A 21,288-nucleotide genomic window follows, 5' to 3' on the forward strand; every position below is an offset into this window, starting at 1 on the left:
TGCGGATGCAAACGGTGTAGTGCCCACAAGGGAAGTAGCAATGCATTGTCCTTGGACAAGAGCTGAGCTAAATTCCATAATGAATGATTTCCCTGACCCTAAAAAGGAATTAGCAAATTGCCAAAGATTTTTGAAAAATTTGGGTAATGCTCATGAGCCAACCATTAAAGATTGGCGAGTGGTGTTAAAGGCTTGTCTTCCACACAATACCGACATGAAAAAGTTTATGACGGATTGTGTAGTGAATGGAGATGGTCCCTTAACAGACGAGGGTAACCAAGGTAACATTACCGACATAATAACTCAATTGGGTGTATATTTTCCAGTAGTAGTTAACTGGAGTAAAATTTTCACCATAAAACAAAAAGAGAGTGAATCTGCAGAGGATTACTGTACCTGAGTTCTGCAGGCTATCACCCAGTCCACTGGGATAGAGGATATTAAAGATAGCACTCATTACAGGGAAATGATCATCACGGTACTTCTGGATGGTGTAAAAGACAATCTAAAGACCCGAGTTCAGACCTCACTACCTGGCTGGAGAGGAGTTACTGTAGACACACTCAGGGAATCCACAATTGAGCATTATAAAAACATCCTCAAGAAGAGAGGGACCCAGAGCGAGAAGCTAATGGCTGTTAGTATTCAAGCTCTAGAAGGAATGAATGTAACATCACAGCCACCAGACACACCTGCACCTGTACAGCTACACGCACTCACCAATCCTGCACCACCACAAACACAGCTCTACCCCACTTATCAAACACAGCCACAAAACCCATACTATCAACAACAACCATATTACCCTCCTAATATGTTTCCACTCCAACAACCTTTCTCTACTGCTCAACCCACACAGCAACCCTTTCACCCACCCCACTCACGAAGGTACTTTAACTGCAACCAAGTGGACATGTAAGTAGGAACTGTAAGGTGAATAAGGTAGGACTCCCTAACCAGGGAGTACCTGGATATCCAGATAAGGGATATACACAGAGTACAGGAAATTTCCAACAGTCACCAGCTCCAATTGTGGCCTTAAATGTTATATTGGAGAGTGAGAGTCAACACTAGGAGTCAGGTCATACCTGTTGTCTACAGATAGGTTAACAGAAAGTACTAGGGAAGAAACGGTGATGATGGTTGATGTAGCTGGTACTAAATATCTTTTTCTTGTAGACACAGGGGCGACCAGATCAGTGATAAAATCTCCAGCTAATTTACAGGTGACCAGCGAAACAGTACCAGCAATGAGTGTAACGGGTAAAGTGCAACATTATCCTTTAACCAAATCCAAAGAGGTTACTATCAGGCCATTGCACACCAGGCATTCTTTCCTCCTGGCAACAGCGGCTCCTACTAACCTACTGGGAAGGGATTTGTTATGTAAGATGGGGTGTGTCATATATTGTACCCCTGATGGTATATTTCTAGATATCCCAGTGAGAGTTGCGCATGAGGTGAGGGATATGTTGGACACTCCCCAAAGGATAATGTATCACTCTACCGGTTCAGGTAACAATCTACCTCAGGTAGATCAAATGTTATCCCAAATTCCAGATTCACTTTGGACCAAGGATGGACAGGACACTGGATTAATGGCAAATGTAGCTCCTGTAATGGTAAATCTAAAAAGTGGTAGGCAAGCTCCAAAAATTCCCCAGTACCCATTAAAACAGGACGTAGAGTTAGGGGTTTATCCCATAATTGAGCAGTTATTACAGCAGGGAATTTTAGTCCATACAGCAAGTGTAGCCAACAGTCTCATCTTTCCTGTGAAGAAGAGTGGTGGGAGGGGTTATAGGCTGGTACAAGACCTTAGAGGTAGATAATAAGGTAGTAGAGAGACAATTTCCCGTAGTGCCAAATCCAGCTGTCATTCTCATGCAGATCCCACCAAATGCAACCCATTTCACTGTCATTGACCTCTGTTCTGCTTTCTTCTCTGTGCCTCTTCATCCTGACTGTCAGTACCTATTCGCTTTTACATACAGGGGTGTACAATACACATGGACACGATTTCCCCAGGGTTTCATAGACAGCCCCAGTATCTTCTCCCAGGCCTTACACGACTGTTTACAATCTTTTCAACCTGCCAATGGATCTGTTCTAATACAATATGTGGACAATTTATTGTTATGTTCTGATTCGTGTATGTCATGTTTAAATGATACTAAACTTTTATTGCTTCATCTCTCGCAAACAGGACACAAGGTTGCTAAGGACAAACTACAGCCATGCCAGTACAGGGTTAAATACTTGGGACATTGCCTAACCCAGGGGTTACTACATCTGACAAATGACAGAATTCAAGCCATACAGACCATGACTCTGCTGCAGAATCAACAGCAAATTCGTACCTTCTTGGGAATGTGTGGATACTGCAGAATGTGGATCCCAGGTTTTTCTATTTTGGCCTTGCCATTACAGGACTCTCTTTCTCAAAGACCGATCGTATCATACACACAGAGGAATCAGAGCAGGCTTTCCTTAATCTTAAGAATAGTCTGACAAGAGCACCTGCATTGGGAATACCTGATTAGGAAAAACCATTTGATTTGTATTGTACGGAAGCTGATTGTTGTGCAGCAGGTCCTCACACAAAAACATGGTGATGCCAGTAGGCCTGTAGCATACTACAGTGCACGATTGGACACTGTGGCAAGATCACTCCCAACGTGTTTAAGAAGTGTAGCAGTAACTGCTCTATTGGTCAGTAAGAGTGAGGATGTGGTATTAGGCCATGATATGATTGTCTATGCTCCCCATGCTGTATCTGCTTTGCTAAACTCTGCCCAAACCAGACATGTCTCCTCAGCTAGGTTCACAAAATGGGAACTAGCCCTAATAGCACCTGCAAACATCACCATCAAAAGGTGCAGTATGCTAAATCCAGCTACGTATTTACCATATGTGCAATATGATGCACAAAGGGTGGAGAGAGGTGAGTCGCTGGTGAAAGGTGAGTTCTGCAGGTATATTGATGCACATGATTGTATGGAATATCTGAATCAAACCTTTACTTCAAGACCTGACATACGGGATACACCTTTAAAAAATGTAGATGTGACATTTTACACGGATGGGAGTTGTCATAGACAAACTGACACTGGAGAGTTATGTACAGGTTATGCTGTGGTAAATGACGAAGATATCATAGAAGCCGAACCTTTAGGTCCACCACACTTGGCCGAAGTGACGGAACTGGTGGCATTAAGGAGAATGTGTGAATTAGCGGAAGGTAAATCTGCTAATATCTACACTGACTCTAGATACGCCTTGGGGGTGGTACATGATTTCGGCACTCTATGGCATCTGTGAAATTTTATGATAGCAGCAGGCACACCAATCGCACATTCCAGACATATAAAAGGACTACTGACAGCAATCCAATTGCCTAAGGCAGTGGCGGTAATTAAGGGTAACGCCCATACATGTGAGGATGATCCGGTGTCACTGGGCAACAACAGGGCAGATGAAGCTGCAAAATGGGCAGCAGGGTTGAAAATGAATGCACCAACTGAACAAATGATGACTTTTCAAACGATTGACATGCTGAAATTAATTGAGATGCAAAATTTGTGTTCCATTCAGTAAAAGGCAGTCTGGAAGTCCAAGGGATGTGGACAAGAGTCCTCTGGACTCTGGAGAGATGGACAAGGTAAGCCAGTGGCTCCCAAGGCATACTACCCAAGCCTGGCTGAGGCAGCACACGGTCTGACTCACTTGGGAAAGCAAGGTATGTGCAAATTGGTGAGAGCATACTGGTGTGCACTGGGTTTTTCTTCTCAAGCAGAAAAGAGAGCAATGTCCTGTCTGACCTGCTTGAGGAAAAACATTGGAAAAACAATCCCTACCGAACCATCCCACATTCCTCCGACTGACGGACCTTTTCAGGTAATACAAATTGATTTCATCCAATTACCACCCTGCAGGAATCTCAAGTATGTATTAGTGTGCACTGATGTGTTTTCTAATTGGGTTGAGGCATACCCAGCTGCCACTAATACTGCTGCATTTACTGACAAGAAAATTGTTCAGGAATTTGTATGCAGATACGGTAACCCTAGAATTATTGAAAGTGATAGGGGTACTCATTTCACAGGTGATGTCTTCCAAAACATGTGCAAGTTGATGGGTATTAATAGTCGACTTCATAACCCCTACTGACTGCAATCCAGTGCCAAGGTGGAGAGGATGAATGGAACTATTAAAAATAAATTAAGTAAATCATGGCAGAAACTGGACTGGGCTGGCCAGAAGCACTACCACTTGTCCTTCACAGTATCAGGACAACTCCTAGACCCCCTCTCAATTTGTCCCCCTTTGAAATACTGTTTGGTAGACAACCTCTTTTGATTATAAGTCTACAGGAGGACTTGAAAAGTAACAATGAGGTAACTGTAAGGTATCTTGTAACAATGAGTAAACAGTTAAAACAGCAACAGCAGAAACTGAAATTGTTGTCACATGATATGCCTGAAACAAACTGTCATGATGTTGAACCTGGAGAATTTGTTATGATCAGAAATTCAGGTTGTTTGACCGATCGGTGGGAAGCTCCGTATCAGGTGTTACTGACGAGTACAACTTCATTGAAGGTGGCGGAGAGAGATACCTGGGTCCATTCCACTCACTGTAAGAAGGTCAACCAACTGGTGGAGAAACAAGGCAGAATCAAGACATATAATGTAGACCTGTCAATTGCGAGCCTGTCCCAGGAAGGTTAAAGGTTACAGTGAGATACCTGAGCTAAAGAAATTTCTAGATCAGTGTTTTCAGCAATGGATTGGTCTGCTGTGGTTATCTCTGTGATTTCTCCCAGAGTCCTCATTATCTTGGGTTGTTTCGGGATCTCTGGTTTCTGTGACGGAGGACAGAGGACGGAGAGGGGAGCTGATGGTGATATCAATGGAGTAAAGTCGGGAGAAGGAACATTACAGTCACAAGGGCAGTATCTGACCAAACCCAGTACAGTCATTGTTAAGAGATCTGCTATTCTGGATACTCTGAGACAGTGTGAATGTCTATCATCTGAGGATTATTGTATGTGTGACTTCTGTGGGTCCGTAGTCAATGAGAGATGCATCCAACAGTGCCAACCTAAGTATAACCAGAATTGGGGTGGGTATCATTTAGAGGATTAACATACCATAGTGGGCAAAGTTTTAAACCAAACCGACTGTTGGGTGTGCTCTAACGTGCCCCAAGGATAGCATAATGTAGGATTAATTTCCATTAAATTTCTCTGAGATTTTAGATCTACAAAAAGGGAAGACACTGTATGGAAAATTTCTTATCACCAAACCACCCCATTTTAAACTCCACCAGTGCCAGGTAGATAAAACACTTTTATGTTTGAACTTCACCAACTCCAATGAACCAGGAAGTTGGGAGATGACTGGGAATAACCAGACGATGACCTTCTCACTAAGAGCTGATCATGAGCCTATGAACTGTTATGCACAATTAGGTCGGGTGGAAGACACTTCCGGTATAAATATACACTAAGTAACACCAAAGAAATGGTTGGCAGAATACCAGAAGGGTACTGTGCTAGGGTTATACAACCAGAAACATGTATTAGCCAGATGGGAGAACCTGAGATAGGATCATTTGTTAGGGAAATGCGCTGGATGATTATGATGCATTCTATTCCTTATGTTCTCCCCGATGTATATTTTATATGTGGAAGGAAAGCGTATAAGTGGCTCTCTCCGAGTTCCGAAGGTGTGTGTTATCTGGGAAGAGTACTTCCAGAGGTTATGACCCTTACATATGGTGAAATGCTTGGTATTCATAAAAACACACCATCACCTTATCTTCACACAGAGACAAAAGAAATATGATACCTGGTGACATGCATAAAGCCACACAGTTAATTAGTGAGACAACTGGCTTTCAAGTTTTGGTAGCATTGGATCCCACCAGGATCGCTCTGGGTACACTAAATTTTAGATATATCCAAGATCTTGCTAAAATAATAGATAATATCACCGAGATGTATGATGACACATTCAGGTATACAGGTAGGGAGTTGCAAGCTTACAAGAAAGAACTCGTGCAACATAGACTAGTGTTAAATTATTTAACAGCTGTCACCGGAGGGTATTGCGTAACTTTGGCCACCCAGTTTGGTGTAAAATGTTGCACTTACATTACAAACGATACCAGCGATCCCAAGGAGGTGATAGACCGGAAGATGGATGAAATTCTGCAGTTAAAATGGGAATTTCGAAAGAACCATAATGCTTCAGTGGCTGAAGTAGAGGAGAAGGTAGAGGAATGGGTTTCTTGGTTGAACCCAGTGAAATGGTTCTCAGGTCTAGGAGAGTGGGTCCAGGAAATGATTGCGAGCATAGGTATACTCCTGATCCTCATACTGGTTGTCATCTAGTAATTGGCATATTTGTCAGGTGTGTTCCTACTGTGTTGAAATGTGGAACATGTAAAGATAAGGTGAATCAAAGGAATGAAATTATGATGGTGGCCAGTAGTAATAATATGAATACTGAGGTAAATGTAGGACTGCATTACAACCCTGAACTAGAAGGTACCATCATATGATGTATAAGATTTAGATATGCATGAAATGTATTATGAAATGTTTATAGGATTGGTGCATCCCCACATATTTCCCATGATCTCCCAAGATCCGTGGTATGTGTATAAGGGTAGTTTTATGCCCCCTCCTAGAGACACATAATTGATGGTTTAAGAACCACCTTGTGCCATCCCATAATATAACATTAAATAATATGTCATAATGTAAGCCTAAATTAATTGTAAAATCAGAGTGTGATAGCGTGTTGTTTGCTATCAAAGGGTGGACCGTCGAAGCCGGATAATTGGCTGAGACAAAATCGGTTAAAAATTAAGTCTGCACGATGCCATTTTGCGAATGGCATTGAGACGTCATTTTGTGACTGGCCATCCAGCACCATTTTAGCGAATCTCACACATAAGTACATACGGCGATGCTATTATTTAGCGTTATGCGATTCCCACGCAATAGAAAGATGTTAAAAGTCCTCATTAAATAAATACAGACCATGTTTGGTGTCATTCTAAACAACCGTGTCTTTGCAGATTTCCGTTATCATCGGTGAGGAGATCGCAACATGTGTCTGCAAACTATGGATCATAGAGAGTTAAACATTAAAATGTACTCTGTAATGTAGCCATCTTAGATTTATTATGCAGTGGGGAAAATGGACACAACGAGCTGTTGGAGGCTGGATTGTGACCATACGAACTGACCTATGAACTATACTGTAACAGAAGAAATAGGAAGAAGAACCATTGGAATCATGCCAACCTGTTCTATTGTATTGCCTATCTCTGTAAGGGTATATATGTGGGCTCTCTGAAACTGGATCCCAGTCTTCTTGCTTTGCTGTTGACGGAGGTTTCATCTTTGATGTCGGTATCTGGATCCAGAGCGCATGCGTATGTAACAACTGTACCTTGGGTCTGTATAATTTATTTGCGCTAATTGTATTTAGATCACAGCATGTAACCATCTGTTTTTTTATGTTGAATAATAACTTTTTGTGCTTTGGAACCACAATCAAAATCTGAAAACAATTATTTCTATTGTGCGACTCATAACACTAAATAGCGACAATTTTAGAGTGTATAGATAGGTAGGAGTCGATATTTTGCTCACACAATTAATTTGGTGGTACAATATTTTTTTTTAAAATGACAGGGGCGTTCAGGAGATGCTCTCGGTGGCAAGCAAAATATCCAGACATTTTAGACATTCGGCAACCACTTGTCGAAGATTGCATGACCAGCAGGTACAGTTAAATTTGCCTTTCCATCAGCTGAAGCAAGAGGTAGTAACTCGGTGGAATTCTACCCTCTATATGCTACAGCGGATGGAGGAACAGCAAAAGGCCATCCAGGCCTATACAGCGAAATATGACATGTACCTTACTCAAGCGCAGTGGAGAATAATTTCAGTGTTGTGCAAGGTTCTCAAACCCTTTGAACTTGCCACAGGTGAAGTTAGTTCAGACATTGCCAGCTTGAGTCAGGTCATTCCCCTCATCAGACTTTTGCAAAAGCAGCTGGAGAAACTGAAGGAGGAGCTGAAATGGAGCGATTGCGCAAAGTATGTCGGACTGGTGGATCAAGCCCTTGATTCACTTCACCAAGATCCAAGAGTCATCGATCTATTGAAATCTGAAAAATATATTTTAGCCACCATTCTGGATCCTAGGTTTAAGTCCTACCTTTTGAGTTTTTTTTCCAAAAGACCAATATCTAAAACTATGCAAAGAGCTGTTGGTCAAAAAATTGTCAGCTGCAGCTGCATGTGAAATGCCTTCATCTCCTCCTTCAGTTTCAACAGCTGCCAGGAAAAAACTAAATTTTCCTTACAGAATGCCTGCTGGTCATGCAGATCAGTCACCAAAAAATTACATCTGGTCGGGCCTGAGAGAACTGCCTACTAGTGACATGTCTACTGCCGTGACTATGTGTGATACGGTCTCCATTCACAGAATGGTGGAGGACTATTTCAGAGATAACATCCTAATAGACATGTCAGACAGTCCCTTTTTCGTTACTTGAAGGAAAAAGAGGCTATTTGGAGTCCTATACACAAACTGGCTTTGCAATACTTAAGTTGCCCACCCTCCAGTGTGTACTCCGAAAGAGTTTGCAGTGCAGCTCGCAACCTTGTCAGTGATCGGCGTAGGAGGTAACTTCCTCAAAATGTGGAAAAGATGATGTTCATTAAAATGAATTACAAATTCCACGAGGAAAACCTCGACCAAAAATTACATAAAATAATGACAGAGATGCCTATGGTGGAATCCAGCGGGGATGAATTAATTTTGTGTGAAGAGGATGACGTGGACGAGGATGATGACAACTTATAATGTAAAGCTTATTTGTGTATGGGATTATTTTCTTTTCCATGTCCAAAGCACATTGGCAGCTTGTTTTATGGGGGTCCAAACAAACCAGTTATTTCAGCCACAATTGGCAGTCCTTGTCGCTGAAATGATTGGTTTGTTAAACTGTCCTGTTTCGTATACAACATAAGGGTGGGTGGGAGGGCCCAAGGACTATTCCATCTTGCACCTTTTTCCTTTCCATTATGTGCTGGTTGGGGCATTGCTGCCTGACATTTTAAATTAATGTTATGGTTGGTTTAGGGACCAATGATTTATTTTTAAATTAATTTATGATCAATTTAACAGCCAGGGGCTGCACCCAATGAATTGTTTTAAAATTAATTTAAGATCAATTTAACAGCCAAGGGCTGTACCCAATGAATTGTTTTTAAATTAATTTATGATCAATTTTACACCTGGCTGTCACTGTCATCACCGTAGCTGTGCAGGGGTGCTGTGCCCACTGTCGAGGGTCTGTTGCCCAAAATAATAAATAAACAGTTTTTATGTGCATGTCAGCCACACCTGTCAACGGCATAGTTGCACAGGGATGCTGTGCTCCTGTCTGTCAAGGGGCTGCATGAATATTGCAATGAAAAATTTTTTTTAAGTTATTGGGTTACAAAAATTTTTTTTTTAATCTTAAACATAGCAGAAATGTTATCCTAACAGCTTATAAAGTTTTATGCTCTAAAAAGCTAAAGCCTATATTTGTAAAAAAATACTAAAGCCTAATTCAGCCAAAAGAGAGACTGACACCAAGGCTAAACATAAGAGTCACCTTCTGGATGTGAATTGTCTCATTTGCATGGGGAAAACACAACCCTCAGATGAGATGAATCTTAGCCAGTGGACAGCATTAAAATCACCATTAAAAAGTCACAATGGAAGACTACAGTGTGGAGAATCTTTCTTCACAGTCAGGAGAGGCCTCAGAGAACATGAAAGAAAAAGATGCTCTAGGTGATGAAATTCAAGGGATTTCTCCATCATGTTCTGCAGTGTGGAAAGGTTTCATTCACATGTTTTCTATAAAGCAGTTCAAAGTTACAGCCTTCAAAGTGTCTGGTAATTCCTGGCAAATGTGGGTGTTATAGCCAAAGATTATTACAAGCAAAGGATTCATCTGTCCGGAATCTGTCTGGGAATTCATGGATCGTATTTGGCCTGAATGCACTAAGACATCCAGTGATTCTGTCACTGTGTTCTGTAGCCCACTAGTTTATTCCTACCTGAATGGCAAACTGAAATTCGGAATAGTAAACACAGACAACATGTTATTCCGCTGCCTGCATGCCAACCAATACCTCCCAGACTACACCCACTGGGGGGACCAGGTCTTGATAATGACCATCCCCATCTGTTGCTAGACCTTCTTCTTCCAAACCATCCATGCTGGACTTACTACCCAAAAAGGGTAAGCAGGGTACAGAAAGAGGAGCTAGATGTCCCCAATGACATTTTTTTTCTTTTATCATAGATGTGGAGAGAATAAGAGCTTCAAATGTTGGACTTGGAACAGGGGCTCCCACCTATTTGGCTTCCGTCCAGAAAGCAGAGCTCTGTTCCTCAGGAACTGTCTATGTCTGAGCTGATAGGTAGGTAGTCTCTGTCTGTTGGTAAACACCGTTCAAGAGATGGAAACCCAGAATAACAAAAACTGTAATGTGTCCACTGATAAGCAGCCTGATCCCTTAACAGCAACATACCCCGTATGGCCGACTCATAACATGACACCAAGTTTGCAGCCTCCTCTTCCTTATGACACTAATTCAGTCACCATGGTTGCTCCAGTCCAAGACAATGGGAACAATGGCAATTTGAAGGCCACTAACTAACTCTGTTTTTTTTAATGTCCCTTTACAGGTTGGAAAAATTCCATTACAGAACAGAAGATTTATATTAGGAAAGCACGCTTCCTGGTCCCCTTCTGGGATGAAAAAAAAATATCAGCAAGCAGGCATGGCGCAGCCGCACAACGTAATACTTAAACCTTAGGTCTGAAATGTTGCATTTGCTGCTCAGTTCCGCTTGTTCACAATATATCTCATATAGTTAAGTGGATAGTGGGAACAACGGCAGTTTGAATTAACTATGTTTTTTTCATATCTCTCTACAGGTTTGGAAATGCCAGTTTATAGAAGATTTGCAAAGCATTTCTTAAGTCATTTGTTTATTTATTTTTGGAAAGCACACTTCCTGGTCCCCTTGTGAGCTGTGAGGTGGTCAAATTGACTGGAAACGAGTGGAAATAAATGTTATTGAGGTTATTAATACTGTGGGAACAAATAAAGGTCCATTTTATGTGATTTTAGCTGTTTTTTTTATTTTTTAAGAAAAATTCCAGATCCAAAACCAAGACACGAAAACAAAACACGGAGGTAAGGTTTTGGCAAAACCAATCTAGATCCAAAACCAGGGGAGATCCAGATCCAAAACACGGGGGTCGCAACACACATCTCTAATATATATATATATATATATATATATATATACTGTATGTATGTGTATATATATATATATATGTATATACTGTATATATAATCAAATGTCCTGACTGACTGAGTCATCAAAACTGCTGTACCAACATACTGTATAAAAAAGAGATTTCCTCTGTGAAGATTAGGTTTCATCTTTAGACTTCTAATATGACGGATATTATATCCTAGCACTGTTGCAGCAAAGCACATTTCTAGGAGCATTTTAATCAATGTATTGAAAACCACTTAAAGTGACACGTAATAAAAACAGTCCCATAGTCATTTCCCTCCCATGATTAATTAAAGCCAGTGCTAGATTGCATTTTCAGGATTATCCACAAACCCAGATATGAAAGCAATTAATTTTGCAGAGGTGTTTTTAGAGACCATAAAGTGAAACTGCACCTTAAGGGGGTAATTAATTTAGGTGCTATAAGCCACTTTTTCACGGAAAACGGCTTATTGTGCAAATTTGTACTTATCGCGCTCTGCTATTAGCTTCAGTTTTCGCAGGTGCAAATTTAGACATGTATTATAGTTTTCACAACCTCCTGAGCAGCTGATAAGTTGGGGAAAACCCCTATTCTATAGTACAAATTGGATCAGCCAAACTGCTGGACCTAGAAACATGAAAATTTGGGAGTAGGGGCCTGATTCACTACCATACACAACTGCGAATATGCACGCAATTAGCTGGTTAGTTTGCACTGCGCATGCGTATGCATCGCAGTGTGCGTGCGTGACCTGGCTGCTGCGATGGGGACTGCAATCGCAGACGCTATGCAGACCCATCGCAGAGTGATTGACAGAAAGTGCCGTTTGTGGGTGGTTACGGAGGGTGGTCTGGGAAACGCAGCTGTGCCAGTGCATTCGCATGCCGTTGCAAGTTACTACAGAGGTGAGAGAAGAAAATGTGTTACAACAGGGGTTAGCGGGAGTAACACATGTGTTACTACAGAAGTGAGGGAGGGAAATGTATTACTACACAGGACAGGAAGGGGAATGTCAAATGTGTTACTACGAGGTGAGGGAAGGAAATGTGTTACAACACTGGTGAGGGAAGGGAATGCGTTAGCACAAGGGTGAAGGAAGGAATGTGTTACTACACAGATGAGAGGAAAATTTGTTACTACAGGGGTGAGCGGGGTTAATGTGTTACTACAGAGATGAGGGAAAGAATGTATTTCTACACAGGTGAGGGAGGGGAATGTCGAATGTGTTACAACATGGGCAAGCAAGGGAAATGTGTTACTACAGAGATGAGTGAGGATAATCTGTTACTACACAGGTGAGGCAGTGGAATGTGTTAGTACACAGGTGAGGAAGGGGAATGTCTTACTATAGCAGTGATACATTACTATAGAGGTGAAAGATTAATGTGTAACTGGAGTGGTGAGATGGAAATGGAAACAGTAAATATCTAAGGTCTACCCAGGTGAAACAAAATTGCCAGATCTATTTACTCATTGGAAGACCCATCACAACCACCTACTTGTCCACTTAGCGCATTTAGGGGGGAATTCAATTAGCCGCGATAATGTGGTAATTTTTACGTGAGCTAGGTTTTTGCCCCCTTTTGTTTGCGAATTCCGCCTCTTGCGTCTATGCGTGCACACGATTTCGCACAATTCAGTTCCAAAAGTCACACAGAAGCATTTACAGGAAAATTCTTCCTGATTTTACTGGTGATAAGTAAAGGTAAAAATGGGGAAATCTACCTGTACCCAAAAAATAAATGCATAGAATAACAATAAAGAAGGGTATTAGTGGCCCTAATAAAAGAATTTGGAGTTCTTAAATTGTGTTAAATGGCTGTTATATGCATTTTCCTAAAACAGTCAAACAATGATAGAAAGAAGTGTTATTTGTCAAAACAAATGTTTTTAAATTGGGGGTGCATAAAAATGCCTATAAGTGATATTTAAATACACTTAAAAAACCTTCAAAATACGCCTCCAACACTCACCTGCAACCTTAAAACTACCTGTCCCACACATATAGTGCCCCCATATACCTGTCCCACTCATATAGCGCCCTCATTTACCTGTCCCACTCATATAATGCCCCCATATACCTGTCCCACTCATATAGCGCCCTCATTTACCTGTCCCACTCATATAGTGCCCCCATATACTTGTCCCATATTAATTAACCCATTTTCCTGCACTTTTTCACCCAAACATGACATGCCATTATTGGCCAAATTAAGCTAATTCAAATGTATTTTTGCCTAATTAGACATTAAGGAGGGTGTTCAAGAGGTTCTGAACCAAGTCTGGACATTTGTACTATAGAATAGGGGTTTTCCCCAACTTATCAGCTGCTCAGGAGGTTGTGAAAACTATAATACATGTCTAAATTTGCACCTGTGAAAATTGAAGCTAATAGGAGAGCGCGATAAGTACAAATTTGCACAATAAGCCGTTTTCCGTGAAAAAGTGGCTTATAGCACCTAAATTAATTACCCCCTTAAGGTGCAGTTTCACTTTATGGTCTCTAAAAACACCTCTGCAAAATTAATTGCTTTCATATCTGGGTTTGTGGATAATCCTGAAAATGCAATCTAGCACTGGCTTTAATTAATCATGGGAGGGAAATGACTATGGGACTGTTTTTATTACGTGTCACTTTAAGTGGTTTTCACTACATTGATTAAAATGCTCCTAGAAATGTGCTTTGCTGCAACAGTGCTAGGATATAATATCCATCATATTAGAAGTCTAAAGATGAAACCTAATCTTCACAGAGGAAATCTCTTTTTTATACAGTATGTTGGTGCAAAACTTGGTAACCTCAATGCATACCTGCAAAACACCACCCCAAGCCGACACCATCTTGGTATGAAAATCCATCAGTTTCTCTGTAACACCAATGAAATATACAATCCGTCTGTAGATGATATTTGCATTTCAGCTTTCCTGTTTTTTGGTTTGTAAATTATCATTTGCTTTTTTCTCAAAAGAGACAGAATCTGACGACACAACAAAACCCTGAGCCTCGGTTCATGCCATTTTGTTCTTTTGAGGTTTTTTTAGTCAGGGTTTGGGTTGTGTCTTTTTTTTGTTTATATTTATTAATGTAGCTTAATAGTTTATCAATGCTTTAACAATAGCAATATGCTTATCTTATGCTGGTACTGAATTTATTATGTATGTATCTTATGATGTGTGCATAATGTTTACACTGCACATCTGTCTCTATTTGCTCTTTCAGTGGATACATATGGTGCATATACTCTTATCAACATTTATTTACATTACATATTGTGGGCTGAAAACTGATCTTTTTGAAAATGCAGCAATCAACTCACTGAGGCCCTGGATGACTATCTGTGAGGCGTTGGCTGCCAGGTAAATAAATAGCTGAATTTTTATCAGTACTGGCATTAGGGAGTATGGAATGTCCTTTACATGTTTTCTGTTCTCAGCATGGAATTTCTTGTCATTGCATTTATTTTAGTCAGGGCTGGTTCTAGCCTTTACAGAGCTAAGGGCGAAGTTTCCATTAGCGCCCTGAGCTCAGGGGGGGCTTGACTTGATGGGGGTTTGGCCATGGCTGCAAAAAAATTTCAAATTGCATGGCCACGAATTAGGGGGGTGCCATTTGCCAGGGGAAAGGCTTTGCCAGGGGGCACTGTTTGCCTAATTCTTACCTTGTGAAGGCAGGCAGGTCGCTCCTCCTTGCTGCTGCTACTCCTCCATCCTCACTCTCCCGCAGCCACTACCAGAATGCCATGCACTATGACATCATCATGGCCGACACCGGCATTCTGGGAGACTGGGACTCCTAGTGGGAGGGAACAAATGGTGCCTTGGCCACCAGAGCTTGTAAATATGGTGGCAGGCAAGAGCGGGTGGGCACTATCAGATTAGACGGCGCTAGCAGAGTGATTGCGGCCGCACCCTTAGGTCACAGTGCCCCGGGCAATAGCCCTGCTTGCCCAGCCCTAGAACTGCCACTGCATGCAGTACCTGTAATTTATATTCTTTTCATCACTCTCCTTCCTATAGAGTCCCAATAGGCTTGCTTTCCTGATTTGGTATGCTCTTCTCCCATATTTTATCCATACAATACACTGGATACTATGCTGTCTTAATATGGTCTTGATGTTTTTTGTGTTGTACAGTAGTTCATGTTGGAAGCTGTGACATTACCCCAATAATGCAAAATATCAGCGCTAATATTTATTATTTAACAGATAACATTTACAACTGGCAGTAATCTAGGAAGTCAAGTGATCAGCCTATTGAGGCTATAATCATATTCTACCTAGCTATCTATCTATCTATTTATCTATCTATATCTATTTATCTAACATTATTTTCATATATAACATTGAGGTAAAATAGGCATACCTTACATTGTGAGATGTCATATCAGCATATACAATTGATAACTGACACTTCTTTACAAAATGGTGACCAGTCTACCAAAGCTAAGTGACATCACAAAGGCTATTAATGATGTAACAAGTCACATGGTCAGTATACTGAGGTGAACGATCACCTTCTGCATGAATTTTGCCATTGATAGCTATCTATTAGCAATCTATTGACAATCATTTAAATTAAAATAAGATTGTATTACAAGGTCAGTAGACCTAATAACAGATACAGTTGATAACTAACAGCTTGATAGCAAGTTACATGATCAGTCTGTTAAGGTTATAAATCACATCCTACCTGCATTTCATCAATTCTATCTATCTATCTATGTATCTATCTATCTATCTATCTATCTATCTATCTATCTATCTATCTATCTATCTATCTATCTATCTATCTATATATCTATCATCTTTCTATCTATCTATCTTTATCTATCTATCTATCTATCTCATATCTATCTATCTATCTATCTATCTATCTATCTATCTATCTATCTATCTATCTATCTATCTTTATCTTTCTATCTATCTATCTCATATCTATCTATCTCATATCTATCTATCTATCTTCATTCATCTAACATTATTTTCATATATAACATTTAGGTAAAAGTAAGCATACCTTACAGTGTAACTAGGGATGTGCGCCGGACCATTTTTGCCGGATTTGGATTTGGTTCTAATTCGTCGTCCAGCTTTGGATTTGGATTTTTTTACAAAAATTGACAAAAAAAAGCTAAAATCACATAAATTGGGATTTTTTTTCTTCCTAGAGTGTTATTAACCTCAATAACATTAATTTCCAGTCATTTACAGTCAATTTAGAGCACCTCACAGCTTATAGTATTGTTTTCACCATTATTAGCCAAAGGCTGCAGTGGGCTGACTGGTTACCAAGCGACAGAGCAGCGGCACAGACACCACAGTTTAAAGCACATCTATGACACATTGCCACACAGCAGTGGCAGAAATGAGAGGTAGTGCAAGATGGAATGGTCTTTGGGCCCTCCCACTCTCCCAGTGGGGTATGGCCAGCAGAGTCACAGTACTTGTATACACAGTGGGCTACGGCCCAAGGAGTCACAGTGCACAATCTTATTCACATTACACCGCACATAGTGCCCGATTCACATTACACCATAAAGTAGTGTCTCTTATTTATGTTACGACACACAGTAGTGCCCCTTTAACACAATGCCCACATTAGTGACCCTTATACACAAAGCCCACAGTAGTAATGCCCCTTATACAATGCTCACAGTAGTAGTGCCCCTTATACAATGCTCACAGTAGTAGTGCCCCTTATAAAATGCCCACAGCAATAGTGTCCCTTACACAATGCCCCCAGCAGTGGTGTCCCTTACACAATGCCCTCAGTAGTAGTGCCCCCTATGCAGTGCCCTCAGTAGTATACCCCCATTAGTAGTGGCCCTAGTAGTATGCCCCCAGTAGTATGCCCCCATTACAAAAGCCCCCAGTAGTAGTATCCCCAGTAGTTGTGCCCCCATTAGAAGTGCCCCCAGTAGTTGTGCCCCCAGTAGTTGTGCCACTTGAGGTATGCCCCCAGTAGTTGTGCCACTTGAGGTATGCCCCCAGTAGTTATGCCCCTTGTATTATGTCCCCAGTAGTTGTGTCCCTTGTATTATACCCCCAGTAGTTGTGCCCCTTGTATTATGCCCCCAGTAGTTGTGCCCCTTGTATTATTCCCCCGGTAGTTGTGCCCCTTGTATTATTCCCCCAGTAGTTGTGCCCCTTGTATTATGCCCCCAGTAGTTGTGCCCCTTGTATTATGCCCACAGTAGTTGTGCCCCTTGTATTGTGCCCCCAGTAGTTGTGCCCCTTGTATTATGCCCCCAGTAGTTGTGCCCCTTGGATTATGCCCCCAGTAGTTGTGCCCCTTGGATTATGCCCCCAGTAGTTGTGCCCCTTGTAGTTGTGCCCCCAGTAGTGCCGCCTTACACAGAAAAAAAAAAACTTACCTGAATCCCTGCTCCTGCTTGTGACCGCAGCCGTCCGCTCCTCTCTGCACTATGGGAGAGACGTCACTCGTGACGTCTTTCCCATCACCCGCAGCGGGGGGAGCCGGCTCCCTCCGGGGACGCAGCAGCCAATGAGAGTCTGCCTGACTCTCATTGGCTGCTATTACAAACACACAGCCGCCGCTGGCAGCTGTGTGTTTGTTTCTGTGTAGGGCAGATCTGCCATACACTAGAGGAGCCCTGACGTTGGATTCTCTCACAAGAATCCGACATAAGGAGGCCGCCGTTCGGCCCCAAAAGGGGATCCGAATCAGGCGGGAAACACCCGAACAGGGTTCGGGTGCACTCAGATCCGCTTTGTTCGGAGCGGTTCGGATTCCACAGAATCCGAACCACTCATCTCGAATTGTAACATGTCTTGTCAGCAGATTGAGTTGATAACTGACAGTTCTCTACAAAGGGTCAGGGTCAGATTAACAATGGAACAGATTTAAAATTTTAATTCCGAACTGTGGGAAAATCAGAACCGTGACTCAGATCTGTCCGGATCTCCTCAGGAGATCAAAACCACGAACCAGACTGCACATATCTAGTATGGAGCGTACACATGCAGGTGGCTCTGGTCACACTCATACAATATCCACCAGTCACTGATGTTAGGTCTTTCAGTACCATTTGGGGTTGGATTAGTTTAAAATTGAATTATCAGTATTAATGTACCTTTTATGAGACATAATGTCATTGCATTCAGTGATACCTTCTCTTTAACCACACTCCTTCAGAGTTTGGGGAAAGGTACAACCACTCATAATATACTATAGGCAAATATAAGACCTTGATTATCCAAAAATTATACACAATATACCTATTGGTTGCTAGCACCCCCATCTGCTGACAGCGTGTTCCCTTCTGCATCAATACTTAGATTATACCTGTTCCTCTGGTATCCTCTGTTGTAACCTATGTCCCATTCTCCCAAAACCAAACATGTTGTACACTTTGTTTACTAATATTTTCCTGATTTATGAACTTTTCCTTAGTTATAAGTTGAGTTAGGTCATGGCCTGATCTTGGGTACCTCTCCATGTATTTTCCCATGACATCTTTATCAGACCCACCTCCAGGATATTCCACTTTGGTGTCAGATCAAAAATGGTTCCAGCTAAAAAGAACAAAAAACAAAACAACAGATAGTACACAGAAGAGACAGGAAAACTTTCATGCTGTAATGGTTATTCTTCATCTTTGGTTCAGGTGCTTTTCCCTCATGAAGTTTAAGTTGCTGGGAAAAGAACCTCAAATTGTGAAAGCACTTCTCCCTTTTCTTGTTCTTATTCTCCTTTTGTTCGGATATGCTCTTACAATCAGCGGAATGGATCCAGGTGTCTTTTTCAGAAACTCTCAATGTAGCAGTAGTGGTCATCAACACCTGTTGCGGTCCTTCTCAATGATCTGTTAAGCAACCAGAACTCAAGAAATTTCTTAACCATTACATTCTTTTCCTGGAACACTGACATGACACTTAGTGCCCAACATGACCAGAGCCAGAAGCTTTAAACTCATCTGTTATCATCTTGTTTGCTTTCTCACACCCATGGTATACCTGACAGTCATTTCATTATCACAGTTCAAGGTTGTCTGTCCAACAAAAATAAAATATATCCAATGGTGACAGGTTAAGTGTTGGCCTAGGGGTGGTTCTGATACTTTGTAATACTAGTGGCAATGCTTCTTGCCATACTTAACCCTGTCTCAGTCATCACCTCACTCAACTTATCTTTCTATAACCCAATTAAAACAAATTCATCCAAACACACATTTCAAATTTACACATTATACTACTTGAATGAAGTTGATTTGTATTACCTGGGCCGGATTGAGCCACTTGTGATAACACAAATCTTGCATATTAATCAGTTTCTGTACATTGAGAGTCTAAAAAGAAACATTAAATTGGTTGCCTGGATTCTTGGCAACTGAGCTAGATGAGGCTGCCACTCTCTTTGAAACCTTATCAGCTCTCCTTGTCTTAATAAATGTAATCCCTATACAGTATATACAAGTGCTTAGACATTTTATATCTGTCCATGCCAGTGGCAGTTATATGGTCATCAGTAGTCTTTTGTGTGGTGTTCTAGTTGTTTGTCATAAAAATAAAACAAGATTCTAATCTGTCATCGGACCCCAACTTCATATATGACCTCAAAGCTTATCTTTTAGTTGGAATTAGTATTGTCTTCTGCCAACCCACATCATCTATAATAGTGCTATCAGTTCATACCTTCATAGTCTATAATAGCAGCTCCCATCTTTAAAGGGGGGGAAAAAAGCAAAATATTAAAGGCTATACTTTCTAAAGGGTTTCAACATGTAAAGTCAATAGGATATAAATGTTCCATGCATTCATGCGTATCTGTGTAACTGCTAAATCCTTGTCACTCTCCACCCTTTGAATCTTAAGAGATACATATGATATATATATTACAGGATTTAGCATATTACATCTTTTGATGATACCATAAGGGACAATTTCCATCTTGTGCTCGTTTGTATCAAATTTAGAATGAGCAGACATTGCATAGTGTGCATATAACATTAGATCATGCCCTTATACTGTGTATTTCCTATATCCTGTCTGGTGTCAAGTGCCTCCGTCCCTTGGTTCAGACATGTCCCAAATATTTCTTCTTTGACCGACATGACTGTAGCTTATTCTTATACCTTGTGTCATGCTTGCAAAAGATAAAACAACAATTGTTTTAGCGTTAGGCAAAAAAGACAATAATGATCATAACAATAACTCATCCATATGACAAAGGATGGATACATAAGTTGATAAAAATAATTAAAACATTCACTTCCCTGTGATTCACATTATCTTTTATGTCAGATATTCCTGTATACTTGGCCATATCCATAAAGCTCTATGGAAATAATCTAAAGCATTTACATTATCTGTTTGCTTTATGGAGAAAATCTTATGCCAATCAACAACTACAGGGAAGTACATTTTTAACTGGGTGTTAATGCGAAAAATGTTCGCCAGATTATTCTCATCAGTTAAAGGTTTGTCTTCCTCCAGTTGACTATCCTCAATAAAATTTTGCACATTAATTGTGGGAGGAAGACATGCCCTTAATACTACTCTCCAATCTTTATTTGTGGGTTCATGGGCATTGCCCAAATCCTTAATCATTTTTTTTTACAATTTATAAGATCTTTCCTAGGATCTGGGAATTCAGTAATAATTGACCATGATTCAGACCTACTCCAAGGACAATGCATAGCTACATTTCTAACTGGGATCACACCCTCCTTGTCCATTTTACCATTAATAACAACTATTGTCCATACAGGGTGTAGTGCTGCAGGTCTACTATTGTTTATGCTAATTGCAGGGACAATTGTTTCAGTAGCATGAATGCTCCTGGCTTATTAGCGTCTGAGAGCACCTCATGATCCTCCACTGGAGCAGAAACTACCCCTCTCCTCCTTTGTGGGCCCTCCTGTAACTGAATGACATGAGAAACAGC

The sequence above is a fragment of the Taudactylus pleione genome, unplaced genomic scaffold (assembly GCF_031769625.1).
Source record: "Taudactylus pleione unplaced genomic scaffold, aTauple2 ptg000329l, whole genome shotgun sequence".
Taxonomy (NCBI): Eukaryota; Metazoa; Chordata; class Amphibia; order Anura; family Myobatrachidae; genus Taudactylus; species Taudactylus pleione.